Raw genomic sequence first — 18808 nt, forward strand, 5'->3', positions numbered from 1 at the left:
GTGACTTTGGAGGATCACAACAAAATGCGCTGGCTGATTCCAAACCCTTTTCTCTCTGTGCAAAACATCAAGCCGTAGCCTCCCACATAACATCTGCCAAGTCATTCATTTGCCCTTTCCGGCCGAGGCGGCATCAAGCAATACCTCAACCGAGAAGGTCAAATGCAAAGTGTACGGCGCTGGCTTAGCATGCAAGGTGTCACGTGCTCTTCCCAGTTCCCTTCGATAGCTCAGCTGGTAGAGCGGAGGACTGTAGAGACAAAGCAGCAATCCTTAGGTCGCTGGTTCAATTCCGGCTCGAAGGCGGAGCTTTTTACCCCGCGTCTCTGCCTTTTAGAAAGAAGGCAATCTCTTATCACTACAAATGTGCAATTGGGAAGCTTTTTAGGCACCTTCAGTTCATCTTTCATGTCTCCTTTGGGCCAGCTCAAGCACGCTTGTCGTGTGGTCTCTGTGGCGCAATCGGTTAGCGCGTTCGGCTGTTAACCGAAAGGTTGGTGGTTCAAGCCCACCCAGGGACGCTCATGCTTTCTCTTTACCTTAGCAGGGCCCGCTGCCAAGTCTCACCCTAACCTAAGAAGACAAATAGCGTCCTTTGGCTTGTCTCACACGGCTGACGATTAACCATTCACTCGAGACATTCCTTGAAAACGGACTAGAATAATGTCGCAATCAATTGCTCTTCTTCTGGAATGTTCAAGATCTTTCATAGGTTAGTCAAGCCACTTCTTCGCTTCCGCTGAGTCTCAGGAACAAACCCCAGCATTTCTATTCACACCTGAACACCAGGGGATGTGTGAGAATTGTGGAAGCACCTTTTTTCACCTTACATGATCCCATTGTTGGTGTCAGGAAGCCTGCATAGCTAAAAGTGCCTAGATTGACATGGCCAAAGGCCTCAATTGTTGTCAAATGGCCTGGATAGAGGTGTTAAAAAGGTGGAATACAGATAGTGTCAATGTTTAAGCGTGTGCCCCGGGGCTATGCTGGGCTTGAAGTACACAGGGATGCAATGTTTCTTAAAGATCCTTCTGAGTTTTTCCGACGCTCCAGTTACATACGGGATGACTAGATTTCTCCTAGTGTTCTGCTTCTCCCCAGTTTGTTTCCCTGACCTTGCGGAGGTTTTAACCAAGACCCAGTCTGGGTAGCCACAAGCTTTCAAAGCCCTCCTGAGATGTCACGGTAGCACTCTCCTAGTCATGCGCTAGGATTTGTATAGTTGGTCTCTGCTTACCAGAGAGGCTGTCGGGTAAATTCAGTGTGGTATTCTGCTTAACAGAGTGCTGCCATGGATTAGTCAGGTCTGCTCATGATTCTCTGATGTTGTTTGAGTTTGTCTGAGTTATTCCCGCCTTCAGGAAGCTGTGAGAGCTTTCCAGAACATGGGTAGGGGCTAGGCAAATGAACAGCGTGAATACGGATACCGCCCTGGCCAGTTGCAAGGGAGGGCAGTCCTGTGGCATGCTGGGAGTGGCATTTATGTTCTGCGAGCACATGGGCTCAGCGTCTTTCCTGGGAGAGGACTGAACAGCTGGGCTGGAGGCAGGCTGCCTCGCCTGGCGCCGGCTGCCATGAGGCCCCAGGTGGGTGGACCTGAGGGCCTCAAGCCAGTCAGGACGTCAATACTGCTTAACTAAGAGATCAGCTAGATGTCTTCAGTGTGAAAAGTTCTCATTTTGGAGTATCCTACTACAATTCCCCATCCCTATCCCCAGCTCGACAAGAAAACTCCAAAAACAAACATGCCCTAGTCCGGTCATTGAAGGCAAGGAGCGTTTGCGCGCGTGTGTATTTGGCTGAAGAAATACACTGTGCCTGGCTGCGGGGCGAAGTCAAGGGAAACCGGGGCAAACACGCCAGCGTCCCTCGCAAGGGTGGCGTTGCATCTGTGTTCTTTTGTCTTTAGACTCTTTTGGTTGCTACCATGTCAGCCGGATATTGCAGAGTCCTAAGAACCCCCAGCTCGTGTTCCAGTGGGTGGTGGTGTGAGTCAAAAGGCAGATAGCGGTCTGTGTGGGTAGGTTTCCTGGAGACCTCCATGCCCAAGTCAGCCCCTTCCTTGCCTTGTAAGACGCCGTCCAAAAGGGGGCATTTGCTATTCAGTGCCTCTTCCCGTGTACACTTGATGTATTTGTCCACTGACTTTATGGGTTCACTAAAAGCTTGTGGGGTGCTGATGCTCTAATCTTGACCCAAGTAGAATCCACATGCCTTTACAAACGGCTTGGTCTTTTCCCCATGGAACAATTCAAGGCTCAAGGGTCAGCAATGAATGCACTTGGTCAGGCTTTAGTTCTTTTTGGCTGTCAAGAGACTTACCTCCTTTCAGATGTTTCCCACAATCTCAACAGCCTCTGCCAAGTGTATGCAAGTGAAAAGGCCGATGGCATCATGGGACGTGATTGTTTCTTCCGGCTCCAACTTCAGTCTACATTCCTTGTTGACACATTCTTTAGCATTCTTCCAAATGGTGCATTATCTTGCCAGTTGAGGGTGTTAGAATGGTAGGCAGATACTTAGAAACGCTGTGTGTGACAGAGTTGATTCTTTGGGAATCAGTGGTTGAAATGCCTGAACCTTGTTGCTTGATACTGCTGTACCCCGCGAGCGAGTTAAAGCAGGAGGCCGGAGCCTGTTGGGATGCCGAGGAATATTTCCACAGTCGTCACTAAGGCAAGACATCTAAGGAGCTTTTGATAAGGACCTGGGGCCCTGTGGTATTTTGTCAAGGGCGCAAAGAAGGAGATTGCGTGGCCGGGAATCGAACCCGGGTCAACTGCTTGGAAGGCAGCTATGCTCACCACTATACCACCAACGCAAGGCTGTGCGCCAGGCATCCTGCTACCTCTATACAATTAAGGCCACACATGACATTGACTCACGGACCCCCTCCAGCGCAAGGTCCATTCGCTGCCGTACCAAGTGACCACTAGGAAGATCAGCTAGAAATATTTCCCCATTCGTGGAGAGAAAGGAAGCCAAGCCAGTAGATACGGTAAAGGTGTGATTGTGCAGTGCGCATGAAGGAACTGGAGATACAAGTTTTGCAAAGGCCTTTCACTCGGGCAAAAGGGACACGGAATGTGTCCCACGCCCAACGTGGGGCTCGAACCCACGACCCTGAGATTAAGAGTCTCATGCTCTACCGACTGAGCTAGCCGGGCTACAGCACTTTTGCTCTTCAAGGCCTCTCACAGCCACCTGAGTCCGCAGACTTTTTGATAGCTTTCGACATAATTCCTTTGGCTAAACTCAATGCGCTTCCAAGTACTACTCTGTTCACTTGCTGTCAGGGCGCTACATCACCATTTTTGCTGTGACTTTGGAGGATCACAACAAAATGCGCTGGCTGATTCCAAACCCTTTTCTCTCTGTGCAAAACATCAAGCCGTAGCCTCCCACATAACATCTGCCAAGTCATTCATTTGCCCTTTCCGGCCGAGGCGGCATCAAGCAATACCTCAACCGAGAAGGTCAAATGCAAAGTGTACGGCGCTGGCTTAGCATGCAAGGTGTCACGTGCTCTTCCCAGTTCCCTTCGATAGCTCAGCTGGTAGAGCGGAGGACTGTAGAGACAAAGCAGCAATCCTTAGGTCGCTGGTTCAATTCCGGCTCGAAGGCAGAGCTTTTTACCCCGCGTCTCTGCCTTTTAGAAAGAAGGCAATCTCTTATCACTACAAATGTGCAATTGGGAAGCTTTTTAGGCACCTTCAGTTCATCTTTCATGTCTCCTTTGGGCCAGCTCAAGCACGCTTGTCGTGTGGTCTCTGTGGCGCAATCGGTTAGCGCGTTCGGCTGTTAACCGAAAGGTTGGTGGTTCAAGCCCACCCAGGGACGCTCATGCTTTCTCTTTACCTTAGCAGGGCCCGCTGCCAAGTCTCACCCTAACCTAAGAAGACAAATAGCGTCCTTTGGCTTGTCTCACACGGCTGACGATTAACCATTCACTCGAGACATTCCTTGAAAACGGACTAGAATAATGTCGCAATCAATTGCTCTTCTTCTGGAATGTTCAAGATCTTTCATAGGTTAGTCAAGCCACTTCTTCGCTTCCGCTGAGTCTCAGGAACAAACCCCAGCATTTCTATTCACACCTGAACACCAGGGGATGTGTGAGAATTGTGGAAGCACCTTTTTTCACCTTACATGATCCCATTGTTGGTGTCAGGAAGCCTGCATAGCTAAAAGTGCCTAGATTGACATGGCCAAAGGCCTCAATTGTTGTCAAATGGCCTGGATAGAGGTGTTAAAAAGGTGGAATACAGATAGTGTCAATGTTTAAGCGTGTGCCCCGGGGCTATGCTGGGCTTGAAGTACACAGGGATGCAATGTTTCTTAAAGATCCTTCTGAGTTTTTCCGACGCTCCAGTTACATACGGGATGACTAGATTTCTCCTAGTGTTCTGCTTCTCCCCAGTTTGTTTCCCTGACCTTGCGGAGGTTTTAACCAAGACCCAGTCTGGGTAGCCACAAGCTTTCAAAGCCCTCCTGAGATGTCACGGTAGCACTCTCCTAGTCATGCGCTAGGATTTGTATAGTTGGTCTCTGCTTACCAGAGAGGCTGTCGGGTAAATTCAGTGTGGTATTCTGCTTAACAGAGTGCTGCCATGGATTAGTCAGGTCTGCTCATGATTCTCTGATGTTGTTTGAGTTTGTCTGAGTTATTCCCGCCTTCAGGAAGCTGTGAGAGCTTTCCAGAACATGGGTAGGGGCTAGGCAAATGAACAGCGTGAATACGGATACCGCCCTGGCCAGTTGCAAGGGAGGGCAGTCCTGTGGCATGCTGGGAGTGGCATTTATGTTCTGCGAGCACATGGGCTCAGCGTCTTTCCTGGGAGAGGACTGAACAGCTGGGCTGGAGGCAGGCTGCCTCGCCTGGCGCCGGCTGCCATGAGGCCCCAGGTGGGTGGACCTGAGGGCCTCAAGCCAGTCAGGACGTCAATACTGCTTAACTAAGAGATCAGCTAGATGTCTTCAGTGTGAAAAGTTCTCATTTTGGAGTATCCTACTACAATTCCCCATCCCTATCCCCAGCTCGACAAGAAAACTCCAAAAACAAACATGCCCTAGTCCGGTCATTGAAGGCAAGGAGCGTTTGCGCGCGTGTGTATTTGGCTGAAGAAATACACTGTGCCTGGCTGCGGGGCGAAGTCAAGGGAAACCGGGGCAAACACGCCAGCGTCCCTCGCAAGGGTGGCGTTGCATCTGTGTTCTTTTGTCTTTAGACTCTTTTGGTTGCTACCATGTCAGCCGGATATTGCAGAGTCCTAAGAACCCCCAGCTCGTGTTCCAGTGGGTGGTGGTGTGAGTCAAAAGGCAGATAGCGGTCTGTGTGGGTAGGTTTCCTGGAGACCTCCATGCCCAAGTCAGCCCCTTCCTTGCCTTGTAAGACGCCGTCCAAAAGGGGGCATTTGCTATTCAGTGCCTCTTCCCGTGTACACTTGATGTATTTGTCCACTGACTTTATGGGTTCACTAAAAGCTTGTGGGGTGCTGATGCTCTAATCTTGACCCAAGTAGAATCCACATGCCTTTACAAACGGCTTGGTCTTTTCCCCATGGAACAATTCAAGGCTCAAGGGTCAGCAATGAATGCACTTGGTCAGGCTTTAGTTCTTTTTGGCTGTCAAGAGACTTACCTCCTTTCAGATGTTTCCCACAATCTCAACAGCCTCTGCCAAGTGTATGCAAGTGAAAAGGCCGATGGCATCATGGGACGTGATTGTTTCTTCCGGCTCCAACTTCAGTCTACATTCCTTGTTGACACATTCTTTAGCATTCTTCCAAATGGTGCATTATCTTGCCAGTTGAGGGTGTTAGAATGGTAGGCAGATACTTAGAAACGCTGTGTGTGACAGAGTTGATTCTTTGGGAATCAGTGGTTGAAATGCCTGAACCTTGTTGCTTGATACTGCTGTACCCCGCGAGCGAGTTAAAGCAGGAGGCCGGAGCCTGTTGGGATGCCGAGGAATATTTCCACAGTCGTCACTAAGGCAAGACATCTAAGGAGCTTTTGATAAGGACCTGGGGCCCTGTGGTATTTTGTCAAGGGCGCAAAGAAGGAGATTGCGTTGGCCGGGAATCGAACCCGGGTCAACTGCTTGGAAGGCAGCTATGCTCACCACTATACCACCAACGCAAGGCTGTGCGCCAGGCATCCTGCTACCTCTATACAATTAAGGCCACACATGACATTGACTCACGGACCCCCTCCAGCGCAAGGTCCATTCGCTGCCGTACCAAGTGACCACTAGGAAGATCAGCTAGAAATATTTCCCCATTCGTGGAGAGAAAGGAAGCCAAGCCAGTAGATACGGTAAAGGTGTGATTGTGCAGTGCGCATGAAGGAACTGGAGATACAATTTTTGCAAAGGCCTTTCACTCGGGCAAAAGGGACACGGAATGTGTCCCACGCCCAACGTGGGGCTCAAACCCACGACCCTGAGATTAAGAGTCTCATGCTCTACCGACTGAGCTAGCCGGGCTACAGCGCTTTTGCTCTTCAAGGCCTCTCACAGCCACCTGAGTCCGCAGACTTTTTGATAGCTTTCGACATAATTCCTTTGGCTAAACTCAATGCGCTTCCAAGTACTACTCTGTTCACTTGCTGTCAGGGCGCTACATCACCATTTTTGCTGTGACTTTGGAGGATCACAACAAAATGCGCTGGCTGATTCCAAACCCTTTTCTCTCTGTGCAAAACATCAAGCCGTAGCCTCCCACATAACATCTGCCAAGTCATTCATTTGCCCTTTCCGGCCGAGGCGGCATCAAGCAATACCTCAACCGAGAAGGTCAAATGCAAAGTGTACGGCGCTGGCTTAGCATGCAAGGTGTCACGTGCTCTTCCCAGTTCCCTTCGATAGCTCAGCTGGTAGAGCGGAGGACTGTAGAGACAAAGCAGCAATCCTTAGGTCGCTGGTTCAATTCCGGCTCGAAGGCAGAGCTTTTTACCCCGCGTCTCTGCCTTTTAGAAAGAAGGCAATCTCTTATCACTACAAATGTGCAATTGGGAAGCTTTTTAGGCACCTTCAGTTCATCTTTCATGTCTCCTTTGGGACAGCTCAAGCACGCTTGTCGTGTGGTCTCTGTGGCGCAATCGGTTAGCGCATTCGGCTGTTAACCGAAAGGTTGGTGGTTCAAGCCCACCCAGGGACGCTCGTGCTTTCTCTTTACCTTAGCAGGGCCCGCTGCCAAGTCTCACCCTAACCTAAGAAGACAAATAGCGTCCTTTGGCTTGTCTCACACGGCTGACGATTAACCATTCACTCGAGACATTCCTTGAAAACTGACTAGAATAATGTCGCAATCAATTGCTCTTCTTCTGGAATGTTCAAGATCTTTCATAGGTTAGTCAAGCCACTTCTTCGCTTCCGCTGAGTCTCAGGAACAAACCCCAGCATTTCTATTCACACCTGAACACCAGGGGATGTGTGAGAATTGTGGAAGCACCTTTTTTCACCTTACATGATCCCATTGTTGGTGTCAGGAAGCCTGCATAGCTAAAAGTGCCTAGATTGACATGGCCAAAGGCCTCAATTGTTGTCAAATGGCCTGGATAGAGGTGTTAAAAAGGTGGAATACAGATAGTGTCAATGTTTAAGCGTGTGCCCCGGGGCTATGCTGGGCTTGAAGTACACAGGGATGCAATGTTTCTTAAAGATCCTTCTGAGTTTTTCCGACGCTCCAGTTACATACGGGATGACTAGATTTCTCCTAGTGTTCTGCTTCTCCCCAGTTTGTTTCCCTGACCTTGCGGAGGTTTTAACCAAGACCCAGTCTGGGTAGCCACAAGCTTTCAAAGCCCTCCTGAGATGTCACGGTAGCACTCTCCTAGTCATGCGCTAGGATTTGTATAGTTGGTCTCTGCTTACCAGAGAGGCTGTCGGGTAAATTCAGTGTGGTATTCTGCTTAACAGAGTGCTGCCATGGATTAGTCAGGTCTGCTCATGATTCTCTGATGTTGTTTGAGTTTGTCTGAGTTATTCCCGCCTTCAGGAAGCTGTGAGAGCTTTCCAGAACATGGGTAGGGGCTAGGCAAATGAACAGCGTGAATACGGATACCGCCCTGGCCAGTTGCAAGGGAGGGCAGTCCTGTGGCATGCTGGGAGTGGCATTTATGTTCTGCGAGCACATGGGCTCAGCGTCTTTCCTGGGAGAGGACTGAACAGCTGGGCTGGAGGCAGGCTGCCTCGCCTGGCGCCGGCTGCCATGAGGCCCCAGGTGGGTGGACCTGAGGGCCTCAAGCCAGTCAGGACGTCAATACTGCTTAACTAAGAGATCAGCTAGATGTCTTCAGTGTGAAAAGTTCTCATTTTGGAGTATCCTACTACAATTCCCCATCCCTATCCCCAGCTCGACAAGAAAACTCCAAAAACAAACATGCCCTAGTCCGGTCATTGAAGGCAAGGAGCGTTTGCGCGCGTGTGTATTTGGCTGAAGAAATACACTGTGCCTGGCTGCGGGGCGAAGTCAAGGGAAACCGGGGCAAACACGCCAGCGTCCCTCGCAAGGGTGGCGTTGCATCTGTGTTCTTTTGTCTTTAGACTCTTTTGGTTGCTACCATGTCAGCCGGATATTGCAGAGTCCTAAGAACCCCCAGCTCGTGTTCCAGTGGGTGGTGGTGTGAGTCAAAAGGCAGATAGCGGTCTGTGTGGGTAGGTTTCCTGGAGACCTCCATGCCCAAGTCAGCCCCTTCCTTGCCTTGTAAGACGCCGTCCAAAAGGGGGCATTTGCTATTCAGTGCCTCTTCCCGTGTACACTTGATGTATTTGTCCACTGACTTTATGGGTTCACTAAAAGCTTGTGGGGTGCTGATGCTCTAATCTTGACCCAAGTAGAATCCACATGCCTTTACAAACGGCTTGGTCTTTTCCCCATGGAACAATTCAAGTCTCAAGGGTCAGCAATGAATGCACCTGGTCAGGCTTTAGTTCTTTTTGGCTGTCAAGAGACTTACCTCCTTTCAGATGTTTCCCACAATCTCAACAGCCTCTGCCAAGTGTATGCAAGTGAAAAGGCCGATGGCATCATGGGACGTGATTGTTTCTTCCGGCTCCAACTTCAGTCTACATTCCTTGTTGACACATTCTTTAGCATTCTTCCAAATGGTGCATTATCTTGCCAGTTGAGGGTGTTAGAATGGTAGGCAGATACTTAGAAACGCTGTGTGTGACAGAGTTGATTCTTTGGGAATCAGTGGTTGAAATGCCTGAACCTTGTTGCTTGATACTGCTGTACCCCGCGAGCGAGTTAAAGCAGGAGGCCGGAGCCTGTTGGGATGCCGAGGAATATTTCCACAGTCGTCACTAAGGCAAGACATCTAAGGAGCTTTTGATAAGGACCTGGGGCCCTGTGGTATTTTGTCAAGGGCGCAAAGAAGGAGATTGCGTTGGCCGGGAATCGAACCCGGGTCAACTGCTTGGAAGGCAGCTATGCTCACCACTATACCACCAACGCAAGGCTGTGCGCCAGGCATCCTGCTACCTCTATACAATTAAGGCCACACATGACATTGACTCACGGACCCCCTCCAGCGCAAGGTCCATTCGCTGCCGTACCAAGTGACCACTAGGAAGATCAGCTAGAAATATTTCCCCATTCGTGGAGAGAAAGGAAGCCAAGCCAGTAGATACGGTAAAGGTGTGATTGTGCAGTGCGCATGAAGGAACTGGAGATACAAGTTTTGCAAAGGCCTTTCACTCGGGCAAAAGGGACACGGAATGTGTCCCACGCCCAACGTGGGGCTCGAACCCACGACCCTGAGATTAAGAGTCTCATGCTCTACCGACTGAGCTAGCCGGGCTACAGCACTTTTGCTCTTCAAGGCCTCTCACAGCCACCTGAGTCCGCAGACTTTTTGATAGCTTTCGACATAATTCCTTTGGCTAAACTCAATGCGCTTCCAAGTACTACTCTGTTCACTTGCTGTCAGGGCGCTACATCACCATTTTTGCTGTGACTTTGGAGGATCACAACAAAATGCGCTGGCTGATTCCAAACCCTTTTCTCTCTGTGCAAAACATCAAGCCGTAGCCTCCCACATAACATCTGCCAAGTCATTCATTTGCCCTTTCCGGCCGAGGCGGCATCAAGCAATACCTCAACCGAGAAGGTCAAATGCAAAGTGTACGGCGCTGGCTTAGCATGCAAGGTGTCACGTGCTCTTCCCAGTTCCCTTCGATAGCTCAGCTGGTAGAGCGGAGGACTGTAGAGACAAAGCAGCAATCCTTAGGTCGCTGGTTCAATTCCGGCTCGAAGGAAGAGCTTTTTACCCCGCGTCTCTGCCTTTTAGAAAGAAGGCAATCTCTTATCTCTACAAATGTGCAATTGGGAAGCTTTTTAGGCACCTTCAGTTCATCTTTCATGTCTCCTTTGGGCCAGCTCAAGCACGCTTGTCGTGTGGTCTCTGTGGCGCAATCGGTTAGCGTGTTCGGCTGTTAACCGAAAGGTTGGTGGTTCAAACCCACCCAGGGACGCTCGTGCTTTCTCTTTACCTTAGCAGGGCCCGCTGCCAAGTCTCACCCTAACCTAAGAAGACAAATAGCGTCCTTTGGCTTGTCTCACACGGCTGACGATTAACCATTCACTCGAGACATTCCTTGAAAACGGACTAGAATAATGTCGCAATCAATTGCTCTTCTTCTGGAATGTTCAAGATCTTTCATAGGTTAGTCAAGCCACTTCTTCGCTTCCGCTGAGTCTCAGGAACAAACCCCAGCATTTCTATTCACACCTGAACACCAGGGGATGTGTGAGAATTGTGGAAGCACCTTTTTTCACCTTACATGATCCCATTGTTGGTGTCAGGAAGCCTGCATAGCTAAAAGTGCCTAGATTGACATGGCCAAAGGCCTCAATTGTTGTCAAATGGCCTGGATAGAGGTGTTAAAAAGGTGGAATACAGATAGTGTCAATGTTTAAGCGTGTGCCCCGGGGCTATGCTGGGCTTGAAGTACACAGGGATGCAATGTTTCTTAAAGATCCTTCTGAGTTTTTCCGACGCTCCAGTTACATACGGGATGACTAGATTTCTCCTAGTGTTCTGCTTCTCCCCAGTTTGTTTCCCTGACCTTGCGGAGGTTTTAACCAAGACCCAGTCTGGGTAGCCACAAGCTTTCAAAGCCCTCCTGAGATGTCACGGTAGCACTCTCCTAGTCATGCGCTAGGATTTGTATAGTTGGTCTCTGCTTACCAGAGAGGCTGTCGGGTAAATTCAGTGTGGTATTCTGCTTAACAGAGTGCTGCCATGGATTAGTCAGGTCTGCTCATGATTCTCTGATGTTGTTTGAGTTTGTTTGAGTTATTCCCGCCTTCAGGAAGCTGTGAGAGCTTTCCAGAACATGGGTAGGGGCTAGGCAAATGAACAGCGTGAATACGGATACCGCCCTGGCCAGTTGCAAGGGAGGGCAGTCCTGTGGCATGCTGGGAGTGGCATTTATGTTCTGCGAGCACATGGGCTCAGCGTCTTTCCTGGGAGAGGACTGAACAGCTGGGCTGGAGGCAGGCTGCCTCGCCTGGCGCCGGCTGCCATGAGGCCCCAGGTGGGTGGACCTGAGGGCCTCAAGCCAGTCAGGACGTCAATACTGCTTAACTAAGAGATCAGCTAGATGTCTTCAGTGTGAAAAGTTCTCATTTTGGAGTATCCTACTACAATTCCCCATCCCTATCCCCAGCTCGACAAGAAAACTCCAAAAACAAACATGCCCTAGTCCGGTCATTGAAGGCAAGGAGCGTTTGCGCGTGTGTGTATTTGGCTGAAGAAATACACTGTGCCTGGCTGCGGGGCGAAGTCAAGGGAAACCGGGGCAAACACGCCAGCGTCCCTCGCAAGGGTGGCGTTGCATCTGTGTTCTTTTGTCTTTAGACTCTTTTGGTTGCTACCATGTCAGCCGGATATTGCAGAGTCCTAAGAACCCCCAGCTCGTGTTCCAGTGGGTGGTGGTGTGAGTCAAAAGGCAGATAGCGGTCTGTGTGGGTAGGTTTCCTGGAGACCTCCATGCCCAAGTCAGCCCCTTCCTTGCCTTGTAAGACGCCGTCCAAAAGGGGGCATTTGCTATTCAGTGCCTCTTCCCGTGTACACTTGATGTATTTGTCCACTGACTTTATGGGTTCACTAAAAGCTTGTGGGGTGCTGATGCTCTAATCTTGACCCAAGTAGAATCCACATGCCTTTACAAACGGCTTGGTCTTTTCCCCATGGAACAATTCAAGGCTCAAGGGTCAGCAATGAATGCACTTGGTCAGGCTTTAGTTCTTTTTGGCTGTCAAGAGACTTACCTCCTTTCAGATGTTTCCCACAATCTCAACAGCCTCTGCCAAGTGTATGCAAGTGAAAAGGCCGATGGCATCATGGGACGTGATTGTTTCTTCCGGCTCCAACTTCAGTCTACATTCCTTGTTGACACATTCTTTAGCATTCTTCCAAATGGTGCATTATCTTGCCAGTTGAGGGTGTTAGAATGGTAGGCAGATACTTAGAAACGCTGTGTGTGACAGAGTTGATTCTTTGGGAATCAGTGGTTGAAATGCCTGAACCTTGTTGCTTGATACTGCTGTACCCCGCGAGCGAGTTAAAGCAGGAGGCCGGAGCCTGTTGGGATGCCGAGGAATATTTCCACAGTCGTCACTAAGGCAAGACATCTAAGGAGCTTTTGATAAGGACCTGGGGCCCTGTGGTATTTTGTCAAGGGCGCAAAGAAGGAGATTGCGTTGGCCGGGAATCGAACCCGGGTCAACTGCTTGGAAGGCAGCTATGCTCACCACTATACCACCAACGCAAGGCTGTGCGCCAGGCATCCTGCTACCTCTATACAATTAAGGCCACACATGACATTGACTCACGGACCCCCTCCAGCGCAAGGTCCATTCGCTGCCGTACCAAGTGACCACTAGGAAGATCAGCTAGAAATATTTCCCCATTCGTGGAGAGAAAGGAAGCCAAGCCAGTAGATACGGTAAAGGTGTGATTGTGCAGTGCGCATGAAGGAACTGGAGATACAAGTTTTGCAAAGGCCTTTCACTCGGGCAAAAGGGACACGGAATGTGTCCCACGCCCAACGTGGGGCTCGAACCCACGACCCTGAGATTAAGAGTCTCATGCTCTACCGACTGAGCTAGCCGGGCTACAGCACTTTTGCTCTTCAAGGCCTCTCACAGCCACCTGAGTCCGCAGACTTTTTGATAGCTTTCGACATAATTCCTTTGGCTAAACTCAATGCGCTTCCAAGTACTACTCTGTTCACTTGCTGTCAGGGCGCTACATCACCATTTTTGCTGTGACTTTGGAGGATCACAACAAAATGCGCTGGCTGATTCCAAACCCTTTTCTCTCTGTGCAAAACATCAAGCCGTAGCCTCCCACATAACATCTGCCAAGTCATTCATTTGCCCTTTCCGGCCGAGGCGGCATCAAGCAATACCTCAACCGAGAAGGTCAAATGCAAAGTGTACGGCGCTGGCTTAGCATGCAAGGTGTCACCTGCTCTTCCCAGTTCCCTTCGATAGCTCAGCTGGTAGAGTGGAGGACTGTAGAGACAAAGCAGCAATCCTTAGGTCGCTGGTTCAATTCCGGCTCGAAGGCGGAGCTTTTTACCCCGCGTCTCTGCCTTTTAGAAAGAAGGCAATCTCTTATCACTACAAATGTGCAATTGGGAAGCTTTTTAGGCACCTTCAGTTCATCTTTCATGTCTCCTTTGGGCCAGCTCAAGCACGCTTGTCGTGTGGTCTCTGTGGCGCAATCGGTTAGCGCGTTCGGCTGTTAACCGAAAGGTTGGTGGTTCAAGCCCACCCAGGGACGCTCGTGCTTTCTCTTTACCTTAGCAGGGCCCGCTGCCAAGTCTCACCCTAACCTAAGAAGACAAATAGCGTCCTTTGGCTTGTCTCACACGGCTGACGATTAACCATTCACTCGAGACATTCCTTGAAAACGGACTAGAATAATGTCGCAATCAATTGCTCTTCTTCTGGAATGTTCAAGATCTTTCATAGGTTAGTCAAGCCACTTCTTCGCTTCCGCTGAGTCTCAGGAACAAACCCCAGCATTTCTATTCACACCTGAACACCAGGGGATGTGTGAGAATTGTGGAAGCACCTTTTTTCACCTTACATGATCCCATTGTTGGTGTCAGGAAGCCTGCATAGCTAAAAGTGCCTAGATTGACATGGCCAAAGGCCTCAATTGTTGTCAAATGGCCTGGATAGAGGTGTTAAAAAGGTGGAATACAGATAGTGTCAATGTTTAAGCGTGTGCCCCGGGGCTATGCTGGGCTTGAAGTACACAGGGATGCAATGTTTCTTAAAGATCCTTCTGAGTTTTTCCGACGCTCCAGTTACATACGGGATGACTAGATTTCTCCTAGTGTTCTGCTTCTCCCCAGTTTGTTTCCCTGACCTTGCGGAGGTTTTAACCAAGACCCAGTCTGGGTAGCCACAAGCTTTCAAAGCCCTCCTGAGATGTCACGGTAGCACTCTCCTAGTCATGCGCTAGGATTTGTATAGTTGGTCTCTGCTTACCAGAGAGGCTGTCGGGTAAATTCAGTGTGGTATTCTGCTTAACAGAGTGCTGCCATGGATTAGTCAGGTCTGCTCATGATTCTCTGATGTTGTTTGAGTTTGTTTGAGTTATTCCCGCCTTCAGGAAGCTGTGAGAGCTTTCCAGAACATGGGTAGGGGCTAGGCAAATGAACAGCGTGAATACGGATACCGCCCTGGCCAGTTGCAAGGGAGGGCAGTCCTGTGGCATGCTGGGAGTGGCATTTATGTTCTGCGAGCACATGGGCTCAGCGTCTTTCCTGGGAGAGGACTGAACAGCTGGGCTGGAGGCAGGCTGCCTCGCCTGGCGCCGGCTGCCATGAGGCCCCAGGTGGGTGGACCTGAGGGCCTCAAGCCAGTCAGGACGTCAATACTGCTTAACTAAGAGATCAGCTAGATGTCTTCAGTGTGAAAAGTTCTCATTTTGGAGTATCCTACTACAATTCCCCATCCCTATCCCCAGCTCGACAAGAAAACTCCAAAAACAAACATGCCCTAGTCCGGTCATTGAAGGCAAGGAGCGTTTGCGCGTGTGTGTATTTGGCTGAAGAAATACACTGTGCCTGGCTGCGGGGCGAAGTCAAGGGAAACCGGGGCAAACACGCCAGCGTCCCTCGCAAGGGTGGCGTTGCATCTGTGTTCTTTTGTCTTTAGACTCTTTTGGTTGCTACCATGTCAGCCGGATATTGCAGAGTCCTAAGAACCCCCAGCTCGTGTTCCAGTGGGTGGTGGTGTGAGTCAAAAGGCAGATAGCGGTCTGTGTGGGTAGGTTTCCTGGAGACCTCCATGCCCAAGTCAGCCCCTTCCTTGCCTTGTAAGACGCCGTCCAAAAGGGGGCATTTGCTATTCAGTGCCTCTTCCCGTGTACACTTGATGTATTTGTCCACTGACTTTATGGGTTCACTAAAAGCTTGTGGGGTGCTGATGCTCTAATCTTGACCCAAGTAGAATCCACATGCCTTTACAAACGGCTTGGTCTTTTCCCCATGGAACAATTCAAGGCTCAAGGGTCAGCAATGAATGCACTTGGTCAGGCTTTAGTTCTTTTTGGCTGTCAAGAGACTTACCTCCTTTCAGATGTTTCCCACAATCTCAACAGCCTCTGCCAAGTGTATGCAAGTGAAAAGGCCGATGGCATCATGGGACGTGATTGTTTCTTCCGGCTCCAACTTCAGTCTACATTCCTTGTTGACACATTCTTTAGCATTCTTCCAAATGGTGCATTATCTTGCCAGTTGAGGGTGTTAGAATGGTAGGCAGATACTTAGAAACGCTGTGTGTGACAGAGTTGATTCTTTGGGAATCAGTGGTTGAAATGCCTGAACCTTGTTGCTTGATACTGCTGTACCCCGCGAGCGAGTTAAAGCAGGAGGCCGGAGCCTGTTGGGATGCCGAGGAATATTTCCACAGTCGTCACTAAGGCAAGACATCTAAGGAGCTTTTGATAAGGACCTGGGGCCCTGTGGTATTTTGTCAAGGGCGCAAAGAAGGAGATTGCGTTGGCCGGGAATCGAACCCGGGTCAACTGCTTGGAAGGCAGCTATGCTCACCACTATACCACCAACGCAAGGCTGTGCGCCAGGCATCCTGCTACCTCTATACAATTAAGGCCACACATGACATTGACTCACGGACCCCCTCCAGCGCAAGGTCCATTCGCTGCCGTACCAAGTGACCACTAGGAAGATCAGCTAGAAATATTTCCCCATTCGTGGAGAGAAAGGAAGCCAAGCCAGTAGATACGGTAAAGGTGTGATTGTGCAGTGCGCATGAAGGAACTGGAGATACAAGTTTTGCAAAGGCCTTTCACTCGGGCAAAAGGGACACGGAATGTGTCCCACGCCCAACGTGGGGCTCGAACCCACGACCCTGAGATTAAGAGTCTCATGCTCTACCGACTGAGCTAGCCGGGCTACAGCACTTTTGCTCTTCAAGGCCTCTCACAGCCACCTGAGTCCGCAGACTTTTTGATAGCTTTCGACATAATTCCTTTGGCTAAACTCAATGCGCTTCCAAGTACTACTCTGTTCACTTGCTGTCAGGGCGCTACATCACCATTTTTGCTGTGACTTTGGAGGATCACAACAAAATGCGCTGGCTGATTCCAAACCCTTTTCTCTCTGTGCAAAACATCAAGCCGTAGCCTCCCACATAACATCTGCCAAGTCATTCATTTGCCCTTTCCGGCCGAGGCGGCATCAAGCAATACCTCAACCGAGAAGGTCAAATGCAAAGTGTACGGCGCTGGCTTAGCATGCAAGGTGTCACCTGCTCTTCCCAGTTCCCTTCGATAGCTCAGCTGGTAGAGTGGAGGACTGTAGAGACAAAGCAGCAATCCTTAGGTCGCTGGTTCAATTCCGGCTCGAAGGCAGAGCTTTTTACCCCGCGTCTCTGCCTTTTAGAAAGAAGGCAATCTCTTATCACTACAAATGTGCAATTGGGAAGCTTTTTAGGCACCTTCAGTTCATCTTTCATGTCTCCTTTGGGCCAGCTCAAGCACGCTTGTCGTGTGGTCTCTGTGGCGCAATCGGTTAGCGCGTTCGGCTGTTAACCAAAAGGTTGGTGGTTCAAGCCCACCCAGGGACGCTCGTGCTTTCTCTTTACCTTAGCAGGGCCCGCTGCCAAGTCTCACCCTAACCTAAGAAGACAAATAGCGTCCTTTGGCTTGTCTCACACGGCTGACGATTAACCATTCACTCGAGACATTCCTTGAAAACGGACTAGAATAATGTCGCAATCAATTGCTCTTCTTCTGGAATGTTCAAGATCTTTCATAGGTTAGTCAAGCCACTTCTTCGCTTCCGCTGAGTCTCAGGAACAAACCCCAGCATTTCTATTCACACCTGAACACCAGGGGATGTGTGAGAATTGTGGAAGCACCTTTTTTCACCTTACATGATCCCATTGTTGGTGTCAGGAAGCCTGCATAGCTAAAAGTGCCTAGATTGACATGGCCAAAGGCCTCAATTGTTGTCAAATGGCCTGGATAGAGGTGTTAAAAAGGTGGAATACAGATAGTGTCAATGTTTAAGCGTGTGCCCCGGGGCTATGCTGGGCTTGAAGTACACAGGGATGCAATGTTTCTTAAAGATCCTTCTGAGTTTTTCCGACGCTCCAGTTACATACGGGATGACTAGATTTCTCCTAGTGTTCTGCTTCTCCCCAGTTTGTTTCCCTGACCTTGCGGAGGTTTTAACCAAGACCCAGTCTGGGTAGCCACAAGCTTTCAAAGCCCTCCTGAGATGTCACGGTAGCACTCTCCTAGTCATGCGCTAGGATTTGTATAGTTGGTCTCTGCTTACCAGAGAGGCTGTCGGGTAAATTCAGTGTGGTATTCTGCTTAACAGAGTGCTGCCATGGATTAGTCAGGTCTGCTCATGATTCTCTGATGTTGTTTGAGTTTGTCTGAGTTATTCCCGCCTTCAGGAAGCTGTGAGAGCTTTCCAGAACATGGGTAGGGGCTAGGCAAATGAACAGCGTGAATACGGATACCGCCCTGGCCAGTTGCAAGGGAGGGCAGTCCTGTGGCATGCTGGGAGTGGCATTTATGTTCTGCGAGCACATGGGCTCAGCGTCTTTCCTGGGAGAGGACTGAACAGCTGGGCTGGAGGCAGGCTGCCTCGCCTGGCGCCGGCTGCCATGAGGCCCCAGGTGGGTGGACCTGAGGGCCTCAAGCCAGTCAGGACGTCAATACTGCTTAACTAAGAGATCAGCTAGATGTCTTCAGTGTGAAAAGTTCTCATTTTGGAGTATCCTACTACAATTCCCCATCCCTATCCCCAGCTCGACAAGAAAACTCCAAAAACAAACATGCCCTAGTCCGGTCATTGAAGGCAAGGAGCGTTTGCGCGCGTGTGTATTTGGCTGAAGAAATACACTGTGCCTGGCTGCGGGGCGAAGTCAAGGGAAACCGGGGCAAACACGCCAGCGTCCCTCGCAAGGGTGGCGTTGCATCTGTGTTCTTTTGTCTTTAGACTCTTTTGGTTGCTACCATGTCAGCCGGATATTGCAGAGTCCTAAGAACCCCCAGCTCGTGTTCCAGTGGGTGGTGGTGTGAGTCAAAAGGCAGATAGCGGTCTGTGTGGGTAGGTTTCCTGGAGACCTCCATGCCCAAGTCAGCCCCTTCCTTGCCTTGTAAGACGCCGTCCAAAAGGGGGCATTTGCTATTCAGTGCCTCTTCCCGTGTACACTTGATGTATTTGTCCACTGACTTTATGGGTTCACTAAAAGCTTGTGGGGTGCTGATGCTCTAATCTTGACCCAAGTAGAATCCA

General features: G+C 50.0%; 14 non-coding genes across 14 annotated transcripts; 6 read left to right on the forward strand and 8 right to left on the reverse strand.

Annotated features, from left to right (window-relative positions):
* Positions 1–447: 447 nt before the first annotated feature.
* TRNAN-GUU (transfer RNA asparagine (anticodon GUU)) lies at positions 448–521 on the forward strand. Its single transcript has one exon. It is a non-coding gene; the product is annotated as a tRNA-Asn (tRNA).
* Positions 522–3094: 2573 nt separating this feature from the next.
* TRNAK-CUU (transfer RNA lysine (anticodon CUU)) lies at positions 3095–3167 on the reverse strand. Its single transcript has one exon. It is a non-coding gene; the product is annotated as a tRNA-Lys (tRNA).
* Positions 3168–3766: 599 nt separating this feature from the next.
* Positions 3767–3840, forward strand: TRNAN-GUU (transfer RNA asparagine (anticodon GUU)). Its single transcript has one exon. It is a non-coding gene; the product is annotated as a tRNA-Asn (tRNA).
* Positions 3841–6069: 2229 nt separating this feature from the next.
* Positions 6070–6141, reverse strand: TRNAG-UCC (transfer RNA glycine (anticodon UCC)). Its single transcript has one exon. It is a non-coding gene; the product is annotated as a tRNA-Gly (tRNA).
* Positions 6142–7086: 945 nt separating this feature from the next.
* Positions 7087–7160, forward strand: TRNAN-GUU (transfer RNA asparagine (anticodon GUU)). The gene has a single exon. It is a non-coding gene; the product is annotated as a tRNA-Asn (tRNA).
* Positions 7161–9389: 2229 nt separating this feature from the next.
* TRNAG-UCC (transfer RNA glycine (anticodon UCC)) lies at positions 9390–9461 on the reverse strand. Its single transcript has one exon. It is a non-coding gene; the product is annotated as a tRNA-Gly (tRNA).
* A 273-nt stretch (positions 9462–9734) lies between these two features.
* TRNAK-CUU (transfer RNA lysine (anticodon CUU)) lies at positions 9735–9807 on the reverse strand. The gene has a single exon. It is a non-coding gene; the product is annotated as a tRNA-Lys (tRNA).
* Positions 9808–10178: 371 nt separating this feature from the next.
* Positions 10179–10264, forward strand: TRNAY-GUA (transfer RNA tyrosine (anticodon GUA)). The gene is given in 2 exon segments: positions 10179–10215; positions 10229–10264. It is a non-coding gene; the product is annotated as a tRNA-Tyr (tRNA).
* Positions 10265–10406: 142 nt separating this feature from the next.
* On the forward strand, positions 10407–10480 carry TRNAN-GUU (transfer RNA asparagine (anticodon GUU)). The gene has a single exon. It is a non-coding gene; the product is annotated as a tRNA-Asn (tRNA).
* A 2229-nt stretch (positions 10481–12709) lies between these two features.
* On the reverse strand, positions 12710–12781 carry TRNAG-UCC (transfer RNA glycine (anticodon UCC)). The gene has a single exon. It is a non-coding gene; the product is annotated as a tRNA-Gly (tRNA).
* A 273-nt stretch (positions 12782–13054) lies between these two features.
* Positions 13055–13127, reverse strand: TRNAK-CUU (transfer RNA lysine (anticodon CUU)). The gene has a single exon. It is a non-coding gene; the product is annotated as a tRNA-Lys (tRNA).
* A 599-nt stretch (positions 13128–13726) lies between these two features.
* TRNAN-GUU (transfer RNA asparagine (anticodon GUU)) lies at positions 13727–13800 on the forward strand. Its single transcript has one exon. It is a non-coding gene; the product is annotated as a tRNA-Asn (tRNA).
* A 2229-nt stretch (positions 13801–16029) lies between these two features.
* TRNAG-UCC (transfer RNA glycine (anticodon UCC)) lies at positions 16030–16101 on the reverse strand. The gene has a single exon. It is a non-coding gene; the product is annotated as a tRNA-Gly (tRNA).
* A 273-nt stretch (positions 16102–16374) lies between these two features.
* Positions 16375–16447, reverse strand: TRNAK-CUU (transfer RNA lysine (anticodon CUU)). Its single transcript has one exon. It is a non-coding gene; the product is annotated as a tRNA-Lys (tRNA).
* Positions 16448–18808: the final 2361 nt, after the last annotated feature.

This window comes from Staurois parvus, unplaced genomic scaffold (genome assembly GCF_062004578.1).
Source record: "Staurois parvus isolate SC_StPar_1 unplaced genomic scaffold, SC_StPar_1.0 ptg002181l, whole genome shotgun sequence".
In the NCBI taxonomy this organism is placed as follows: Eukaryota; Metazoa; Chordata; class Amphibia; order Anura; family Ranidae; genus Staurois; species Staurois parvus.